Below are 8,792 nucleotides of genomic sequence, written 5' to 3'. Positions count from 1 at the left end.
AACATTCGGAGTGGGACTTTTCCACATGATGGGTTAAAATGTCTTAAATTTGTTCAATATTCGGTTAACTTCTGGTCGACATTCAGTTAACTTTGCTTGATTTTTCAGATGGACATTTTGCACACTAATAATCTTTGTGTGATGTCTCTGTCCCTATGAACGCCTGTATAGGAGACTTAAAATCTTGCTGTCAGCGCGTTGGTGGAGGTCAGACATGTCCGTGGCAACGACAATGTCCTGGCCGACACTGTATGCTAAGTTTCTGACTGCTGAATGACCTCACGTTGCACTCCCGGTATTCACCATCATAGGGTGGGGGTGTTGCGTGTGGCCATGGACGGTGCATAATAAACTTCACACATGGTATGTATCATGTTGCACATTCATGTGTTTACATTCTGTGTTTGTACTGTTCCTTAATTGATCTCCTCTGCTCCTCCTTACCTAAGGCTGAACACCTGCAGACACTCAGCTAATTGCTGATGCAGCTCTGCATCTGCAGGTATATAAGCTGGCTTGCTGCTGGGACACAGTTACTCTACACCTGAATCCAGCCCAGCAGCACCTGTACATTTGGTTTGATACTTTTGCCCCTTTCTTTCCGTTATTAGGTCCTGGCACAATAGGTGCCAGGCTTTATTGTTTTAGTTTAACCTGGCTGTTATGGTAGTTGTTTTTCGTCCTTAGTTTTAGTTTAGTTAATCTAAATTATTCTTTGTACGTTTGTTAATTGTTAGTTTAAGGAGAGGGGCTGGCTTCGACGGCCCTATATGGGCCAGCCCAGACCCCTCTCCCTTTTGTTTATTTCGGCCAAACTGTCAGGTTATTTTGTTTTATGGTTTTGGGCCTTTTTTATTAGATACTTTGGGGAAAAGGACAATAAAAACCCTATATTTTGATTCTTGTGTGGCGTTCTTCTTATGTTGTGGTTTCCACTTGAGCCTTATTTCTGTTATATGTGTGGAGGCCGTAACAGCATGTAAATATGCTACTACACTATAGCAAGATCAAGTGAAAAGAATGTTCTAAACGCATCGGCTAGAAAAAAATTGCGTATCCCTATGATGAGATTAGATTGGTGAAAGCTTGTCCAGAATGATATCGTTTTCTCTCCCCTGCTGCACAGGTAGGATGATGCAGATAAATATAGCCTACATTATGTAAAGTCATTGCAGAAATGTGTTTTTATTGTAAAACTAAATGTGAAGTAGGGCCAATTTATTGGAGCAGACATCACAGTATAGCACATGACAGTAGAACCGCGTTACGCTGTCACTTATCTAAATCACGTTAAATCTACGAGGGATATATATAGGCCCAGGATGACATATATGTTTCACATAGGGTTGTGTTTGGATTTCGCAATTTTATTTTGTCCAATATTGAAATGTTCTACAATTGCATGATGTGGTAACATTATACCACACATACATTACAGGTATACATTCTGAGGCGGAACAACGCATCTCCACAAATGAGGATGAGATAAGAGCTTTAAAACTGTCTCTTGCCGAGGCAAAAGAGACAATCTCCACTTTGGTTCAAAAGACGGATGAGCAAGAGAACCGCAGTCGTCGCGACAATATTCGGATTATTGGACTAAAAGAGGGGATAGAAGGAAGACAGCCTATCGCCTTCTTCCAGACCTGGCTGCCTACGGTACTGGGCCTGGACACAAAACACGGGACTGTGAAACTCGACAGAGCGCACCGCACCCCTGGGATCCCCCGAGGAGACAACAAGCCCCGTGCGGTTATTATGAAGCTGCATAACTACGCGGACAAAGTGCGGATTCTAGCCGCATTCAAGGCAAAGCAGTCTGTGACTCATGATGGAGAACCGGTCTACATTCGCTCTGATCTAACTGCAGGGGTTGTCAAGCAAAGAAGAGCTTTCAACGGGGTCTGTGACCAGCTAATCAGGAAGGGCATCCGATTTCGCATGGCTTTCCCTGCTACCCTCGTCTTCTCCCATGGTGGAGAGAAATACTCGTTCACCAAAGCCGAGGAAGCTCTAGCACTCCTGGATAGAGGGGGTCTCTAGACCCACAGTAAGTGATCTGATGACCGCAAAGACGTGATAGTCTTAAGCATAAGCTACTATGAATGAATTGAGTTGCTTGACTGCCCTGAAATAGCCAATTAGCCCACCTTGATTTAAAATACATGGATGGTTGGGGGGTTCCTAAATAAAGTTTTCTTAAGTATGACACATGATAAATGCATACTGGAACTGAGCCGCCTGGCTGTCCGGGGATATAGAACATCATTTAATTTATATAGGCCTATACTGCCTCAACTCCTCAGCTGTAGGCTGTTTTCTCACTGTGCCTATGTTACGCATGCGCGCGTGTGCTTGAGCCCGAGTGGGAGACTTTGGGGCATGGACTGTAAACTTTTAAGAGAAAAATAAAGGAGAAGTACAAATTGTTCTTTTTGTTTTGTTTTTGTATTCAATGAGAACATGGGCTAACCATCTATATTATTTGTGGGAGGTGGAGGGGCAGGCTCCGAATCCGGAAGATGTCTGGACAGAAAGCAGGAAGGTGTATCTGTTTATGTACTTGTGTTTGTTTGTTTGTGTTTAAGTCTTTGTCTGATGTTATGAATGTTATGAGTGTTTATGGTTTTTGGTGTTTGTCTGATTGTGTATTGTTCCCAGATGATATAAATCTAGCAAAGCTACCTTATGAGTTTTTTTAGCCATAATAATGGGGATGGAGATTATGTTCAAGAATGCTGCCTCGCTGGTGGAAACACAAACTGTAGACAATATGACCCGGAGGAACTTAACCGGTTAAACACTGGGACCACTTTTTCTTTGATGCATGTTAACATTAGAAGCCTATCCAAACATTATAACGACCTTGTTTCCTTACTTACCATTGCTGACTGTAAATTTGATATCATAGGTTGCTCTGAAACTTGGCTGAATGACAGGTCGTTTATCGATACTTTGAATCTAGAGGGTTACAATCTCTTCTATAAAAATAGACTAGGGAAATTAGGCGGAGGAGTATGTCTCTATGTAAACTCCAGATTCCAGGCAAATGTCAGTGAAAATACTGACCTTGACCCCTCCGACTCTCTCTTCATTGACTTAAATCTTCAAAATGGTAAAAAACTCACAGTTGGAATAATATATCGCCCCCCTGACTCAAACTTTGCTGTGTTTAGGGACAAACTAGAAGAAACATTATATACTTTAAATAAGAAAAATAACAATTGCATTCTAACTGGTGATTTTAACATAGACATCTCAAAGGAAGATGCGACTAAAAATGATTTCATTAATACTCTCCATTCATTTTCATATTTTCCAACGATTAACACCTATACAAGAATAACACATACGTCCAAGTCTATCATAGACAATATTCTCACTAACATTCAAAATACTACCCTGGAATCTGGAGTGGTTCTGACTGATATTACTGATCACTTCCCCATTGTGTTGTTTGTAAATCTTGCTTATGAACTAGCACCTCCTCCCTGTATAACAACTACTAAAGTATTAAACAACAAAACATTGAGGAAGTTGTGTGATAACCTGAAGATCAAGACATGGAATAGTGTGTTTAATGCTCATGATACAGATACTGCATATGACAGTCTCATTGGTGAATTATCAGATTCTATCCGCAACACTATACCTGAGAAAACTGTCACATGCAGTAAAACTGATCAGAACCCTTGGCTCACAAAAGGGATATTAAATTCCATAAAACATAAAAACAAACTCTACAAACAGTATCTAAAACAACCGAGTATTGTTAATAAAAATAAATATAATGTATACAGAAATAAACTGACTCATGTAATAAGAAAAAGTAAGTGTATCCACTTCACCGATCAGATAAGAGCATCTCAGGGTGACACAAAGAGGACTTGGTCAGTCCTGAATAAAGTTCTGAACAGGGACAAAAAGCAATCAGTACTCCCTGACCCTGCAAACCTGTCTCAACAGGAACTTTCTGATCAATTTAATACCTACTTTACATCCATTGGTGAAGATCTGGCAAATAAAATCAGCCATCCTCAGGGTGTCTCTTATAAGCAGTATCTTACAGGAGACTATCCTAACTCCTTTTTCATGAAACCGACTGATAGTGATGAATTACATGACATCATCATGAATCTAAATAACACTCATACAGCTGGTGCTGATGGAATCTGTAGTAAAATCTTGATTGCCATAGTCAAATTTGTCGTGAAACCACTCGCACATTGCATAAATCTCTCATTACATCTGGGTGTGGTTCCAAAAATGACTAAAATTGCGAGAGTAATTCCAATTTATAAATCAGGTGATAAAAATAGCATCACAAATTACCGACCAATCTCCGTTCTACCTGCCCTCTCTAAAATATATGAGAGAGTTGTATACAACAGACTTAGTAAATACCTAGATAAGCTCAATATACTCACCAGCTCTCAGTACGGCTTCAGGAAAAAAAATACAACTTGTATGGCCATTTTAGATCTTGTAGAAAAAATTAATGATGCCATTGATCAGGGGAACTGTGGAGTGGGTGTTTTCCTGGACCTCTCAAAGGCCTTTGACACCATTGATTTTAATATATTACTGGGGAAACTGCACCACTATGGTATTCGAGGACTGGCTCTTAAATGGTTCAGCAGCTACCTACATAATAGGCAACAGTATGTTGATATAAATCATCATAAATCTAAAAAGTTGGATATGAAATATGGGGTACCCCAAGGTTCAATTTTGGGGCCTTTGCTTTTCATCCTGTACATTAATGATTTTGTTAACTCATCTAAATTATTATACAAAGTTATTTTTGCTGATGATACAAATCTATTTTTGTCCCACAATAACTCACTTGAGCTCCAAGACTTACTCAATGCTGAACTGCTGAAAGTGGATACCTGGTTCAAATGCAACAAACTGTCCCTCAACATCAGCAAGACTAACTTTATTCATATTTCATTCCAACAAAATTACAGTTGATCACATCTGTGTCAAGATAGATGGAAAGGAGTTGACAAGGGTAAATTCCAGTAAGTTTTTAGGCATCCTCATAGATGAGAAACTCAACTTCAAATGTCATATTGATCATTTGTTGTCTAAACTGTCCAAATATGTCGGCTTATTTTTCAAATTACGTTACTTTCTTCCCTTGTCTGCTCTTCTCATCTTATATAAAACCATGTTTGAACCTCATATAAACTACTGCAATATCATATGGTGCAATACTTTCCCAAGTCACCTCAAAAAATTAGAAAGTCTACAAAAGAAAATTATAAGAGCCATATCCTGGTCAGGCTTCAATACTCCTCCCTGTTCCATCGCTATGACCTCCTGAGGCTTGCTGATTTCAACCTTCATCAAAATGCTTCCATGATGTATCAAGTTATCTACAATTTAAACCCCAAACTATCCAAGCTTATTCCAGTCAGCTCTCCCATTCATACCCATAACACTAGAAACACACATCTTATTTTTGGCAAGAGAAGACGCTTAAAATGCACCAGCTTAACCATCACCACTAGGGGCCCGCAGATCTGGAATAAGCTTGATGAGAGCCTGAAAATGGCACAATCTATCTCCACTTTCAAGAAGAAACTGAAATTAAAACTGCTCAACTCATATTTATAGTTCACTACCGATCTGGGAATGTTTGTTATTCGTTTGTTGATTGTATTGTGTATTTTTTTGTTGTTTACGTTGTGTTCTATGTTGTTTACTGTATGTATTGTTATGTTGTGTGTAATTGTATTGTATCATGTTATGTAGTGTATTGTTTCATGTTATGTCTGTTATACGCTGCCATTTTACCCATTTGTGTCCCATAATGATGACCACCTTCCTGCGCAAGCTTCCGCTATAAGCTTTAAATAGCTTCTTGGGAGACCTGGCACTCACACAAACCTTTATTAGGATGTCATTGATGACCCAACCTGTATTGTGTGTTGTGCGAAAAATAAATGAAATGAAATGAAATACATCATTTCTATGTATTTCTATCTACCTTTATATCTATTTAGGCTAATTTGGATGCTATTTATTATCGAAATGTATTAGCCCAATGCATGATGGGAGATTTCACATGTGTGGCTGTGGCAGGGGAAGCCAGGCAGTGAACATGTATTTGGCCAGAATGATCTTGTTTTCTCTCGCCTTCACTGCACAGGTAGGATGATGCCACAGCCTCTGAATGTCACGGGCTCAAAACTGTCATGTTAGAAAAAACTGTCATGTTGTTTTACTATGTACGGTATAACAACTTCTTTTTTCGATCGGACTTGTTGTGCCTGTCTGAGCAAGGGAGTGAGAGAGAGAGAGAGGGGGGGACAAACTGAGATCAGCAGAGCAGCTGTGCCTGGAATATCCGCGGCGCTATGAATAAGGCCTGGTTTTCAACAGCGCAAAGCGCTAAATTAACGCCAGGAGGGGAGATATCATTAGGCCGGTATTTAAGGCTGAAACACCTATTCTGCCACTGCACATTTCGGGGTGTAAAGCCATGTTGCTATTTTCCCGAGGCAGGCGCAAGGCGCGTTTTTTTTGCGTTTAAGGCCAGTTTCTGCGCCTAAGGCCTGTGGGAAAAGAGAGCCATGTGTCAGATGGGTTTTGCCACTGCCCTGCCCCTAACTATATGTGTTAATCTGCACTGGTTAAGGTCGTGTTAAAGTTTTTCCCTTGAGATGACAATTCTCGGTTAACCTGACGATATTTTAATACACCTTCCCTGTCAAGTAGTCGTTTTAAGCTTGTCATTACAAAGGCCTCCAGAGTAACCTTAAAAGACGTGACACGTCAGGCTAAACCAAATGTTCCTAGTATTTTTACATCACGAGAAGAGGCTGCTTCCTATTCGATGGACATCCATTCAAATAAGAGAGATGAGATCAGTTATTGGCACATATAAATTGCTTTTTAATTAGAGCATATAGCGTAGCACAGCACAAATACAATCTCAATACAATTCTTAAACATTCACATGGCATACATTTAAACACAACATAATAACACAAATCATCTTTCTTAACCTTAAATTGAATAAACCCTTTTCATTCAAGCACAAATACTCCTGGTGTGGTGATCCACTCTAATATTAATTAACCTGGTTGGAATCATAGCTGCTGTAATCAGCTACTGTAACTTGTATCAGTATAAATTGAATGACTGCATGTGGCCTTCTGCAGCGCCTTCTAAAAATAGCTGTCAGGCCACTCTCTGAGTTAAACTTCCTCTTCCTTTTCTTTTCCTTTTCTTTTTTGATACAGCGCATTAAAACATTGTCAGGTTAAGCGAGAATTGTCATCTCAAGGGAAAAACTTTAACACGACCTTAACCAGTGCAGATTAACACATTAGAATTAATTCCAACACACACAACATCAGTCAAGTGCTAGAGAGCCACCGTTAACTTGAGTGATCTCCCCAAGGGGGCGTAGGCCACTGCTTCCGAAGGGGGGAAATACAGCAGGTCGGACTCAAGGATTTTAGGAGGTGGTTAGCAGTTGGACAAATATCTCTACCCCGCGGGTTACTAGTGAGCTAGGCATTCTATACCGTAGCAGATGTCCATAAGAAAAATTATCAACGGATAGGCTAGCTATAGAAGTAAGAGGTGTAACCCGCGTCGATACGCTGTACGGCATTATCGAGCATTATTAACAAAAACGGAACGTCGCGCACAAAGGACCACAAAAAGACACCAATGACATCAAGAGCTGTCTCAAAGTGCTGAATGAGTGCGGGCACAAGGTTCCGAGATTTGTATCTCACTATTTGGATGAGCTGCCACCTGTGACTTTCACTAACGTCTGCCGCCTGCTCCGAAAGGTAGAGCAGCTACACACTGAGGTCTCTGCCATGAAACTTGCGCTACCCCTGCAGACTGAAACGAGCGAAGGTTTGTATGTCAGGGCGGACGTGAACCGCCGGGTTGGTGCCCTGGAGCAGCACGCTGACCACAGCCGTGCTGGCTTCGTTGCGCCGGCAAAACTATTGTGGGCACTGGAGCCATAGACATATATAAAGGCTAGATGGCTTAAGGCGGAGTCACCAGCGTCGTTGAAGCGCCGCCATCTTGCTACGGCAGGCTTTCTGGTACGTTATATGGTAGCTGTTGGAGGGTGCACAGCAGTGGTGGCTGGTGAGCTTGGAGACAGGGGAGGAAGCTAGTGCGGCGACCGAAGGCTTTTGGGCTTTTTTTCACGTGTGCGCGCGCGCGTGCGCGCGCGCGTGCGCGCATGTGTGTGTGTGTATTTGCCATGTTTCCCATGCTGTCAAGCCTCTTAGCTTTCCACCCAGTGAGGAGCATTGCATTAGCACCCAGTGAGAGGACTACAGGACGGAACAGCACCTGGCACCTGAGGCGGTCCCAGGGAAAATATGACGTGTGCTCTGCTGCTGATACTCTCACCCACAAGCAGTTTTTGCCCAAAACGCCCAAATCTCATTTTAAATTAGCATTAGGATTAGACTGTTGTGATGTCATTATTCAGTTTTAACCATCAATAATTGTTCCTTTTCTCATTATTTCATTTCTCAGAGTAAATACTGTATATTTATTTCGAGATTTTTGTCAATTATTTGTGCTGTTATGGTTATAATTAGCCTAGTTACTCACTTCTACACTATCTTAGATTGTGTTACTTATGGATGGCATGGAATTATAGTGAAAATAGATTATCCCCCCTTTTTGCTGGGGACCCCACTTTGAAAACCACTGGCTTAGGCTAGAACTGTTGCGAGAAGGTTTCAGGATTTATCTCTATGCATTAGGCTGTGATTACTATTTATATAAATCTATTTATT

This window comes from Poromitra crassiceps (genome assembly GCF_964638095.1).
Source record: "Poromitra crassiceps genome assembly, chromosome: 7".
Lineage (NCBI taxonomy): Eukaryota > Metazoa > Chordata > Actinopteri > Beryciformes > Melamphaidae > Poromitra > Poromitra crassiceps.
This window is presented reverse-complemented; position numbering follows the sequence as displayed.